Genomic DNA, 2,507 nt, shown 5'->3' with positions numbered 1-2,507 from the left:
ACGAAGGTTATGAGTTGCACCACATCTGATTACGATGTCAAAGCGTAGTTTTCAATAATTTGTGTATGTTGACTGCTATATTTACGACTTTCTTTTGTGATGACACATTGTACCGTCATTTGGTTTTCTGTCGTATGTAGACACCAGAAGATGGTCTGTTAACCACTGAAACTAATAGTGAAAGAAAGTAAGAAATTCTGGAGTAATACATGCAATCATGAATCGAGTAATAAAAGCAATCATGAATTTTGAAAGTAATATTAAAAAGTGCTGAAGAGCACTGTGGGTGGAGATGTCTGGAGAAAGATTCAGTTATTTAGGAATTGAATGAAGGAATGAGGTTACCACAGCCAGCAATGAGGAAGCAACTAATGGTGGTGATGATGAGCCAGTATTCTAAAATGCCAATATGTAAAGAGTTTTAGTTTGATGAGGGAAAGAGTAACGAAAACTTTAGAAATTGCTAAGTCTCACATACGACTTCGTTCTTCAGAATAAACATAAGGAAAACTGAAGAATAATATTAATCACACTCTTAAATTATTTGTTTCGTTCAGCTGTCCGTTATATTACTTATTTTGTTTTACTTTAATGTAATGCTATGCATTTCGAGCATGTTCTGGTTTTTTATTGCCTGCATATTAGAACAAAAGTTACTGAAATGAACTAGAATTATTTGATAATATGTAAATTATGTTTAATGCAGTCGCTTCTTCTGAGAGACAAAAATTAATTAATGAGTAGGCCAGAAGTATTGAATTTAGACACATGCTCTTTTTATACTGTCGTATAATTATTTCTCTTTCAATAATAAAATTTACAAACGGGACTTATGACTTATAATGAGAAGCCTACATAGTGACTTCATACCTGAAATGTTTTATTTGCCAATTAGAGAACAAAATACCGAAAATGATAGATGGCATCATTAATTCTACAAGAGGAATGTAGATGAGACAGTCATTCAAGTCAGTGGAACAGTTGATGAAATTACAGATATTTTGGATAATTTCAGCAGTCTACAAAAAAATATGTGATACATACTTGAGGATGGAGAAAACATCATAGCTTTTCTTGACATGAAAATCTTTGCACAGAACAAGAAACTGTCTTTCACACAAATTCCGCTCAAATGTACAAATTTCCAACAAGATATGTCCTTTAAGGTGAGTAAATAAAAGCAAACTACACTCATACCAGATGGTACTTTAACAGTTAAATATATTACAATACCATATCTTGTCATCATGTCTGATAAATTAACTAGGCTATTCAAAAACACATATTTAAGGACAAATTTCAAACTTAAGTGGAAGATTAGATCACAATATAAAATCCACATGTACAATTCTGCACACATTTGGCATTTACCATGTCACCTGTCGCTAGCAATGCAAATTTTATAAATGGACACACCGCCCTTTGACTATTTATTCCTGTATGTTTACTGTGTACAATTTAGATTTCGGCATTTATACAATTGTCGAGTAAAATGATATTAGACCATTACATTTTGCAATGTACTGTGCAGGATGAATATTATTTCATGCCATTATCGAGTATAATATTCTTAGATCATTTACATCATTTTACTATGTCCTGTGCAGGATGATGTAGGCGTAGTACAACACATTTACTTAACATGTTACAAATAGTACATGCATTTAAGACGTAACTATAAAAGTGATGTCAAAGACATCACTTTCATAGTTACGTCTTAAATACGTATATACTAGTCTTGTGTTTACTCGCTTTGGGCTGGTTCTCCCAGATATGATGTGCTCGTACGACAATGTGCTGCATTCCTACAAGTTGTCGGTTTTGTACCATTTATATCATGTTAAGCAAATGTGTTGTACTGCGTATATTTCATCCTGCACAGTACACAGCAAATAATGTTAATGGTATAAAAACATTGTACTCGATAATGCTGTGAAATAATATGTCATCTTGCACAGTACACAGCAAAATACGTTAATGGTCTAAGATCATTGTATTCGATAATAGTGTGAAAGCCGAAATCTCCGAGTAGATTGTACACAGGAAATACCCAGTCAAATGGCGGTGTATTCCTTTTAAAACAATGCTGTATGACTGTGGCTCAGCACCAACCAATAATTTTATGTAGGTTCAGTTCCTGAGAAATTACAAGACGCAACTGAAAGAGCATGTGGTTTGTTACAGGCTGGAGAAATACAACAATTCACAACTAAGAACACACGTTAGAGACACAGGCTACTCACTTGAAATTCTGTACGAAATCGAGAAAAGTAGGAAAATGGATATCATGCAAGAAAAGAAAATATTCATCCATAATACAGTAAACTGACATACTAAAATAAAATAACATAGTTCAATAGCTCAAAATTTCTCAGTAGCCTTAAGCTTCGATTAATACAACAAATGTTAGTCGCACCAATGGGAAAAAGAATGACAAATTGGCTATTATTGTTGCAAAGATCGATACTGGCAGAATTGATAATCGACATCCTGACTCTACTTGCACG

This window comes from Schistocerca serialis, chromosome 1, assembly GCF_023864345.2.
Source record: "Schistocerca serialis cubense isolate TAMUIC-IGC-003099 chromosome 1, iqSchSeri2.2, whole genome shotgun sequence".
Lineage (NCBI taxonomy): Eukaryota > Metazoa > Arthropoda > Insecta > Orthoptera > Acrididae > Schistocerca > Schistocerca serialis.
Note: the sequence above shows the minus strand (reverse complement) of the source record.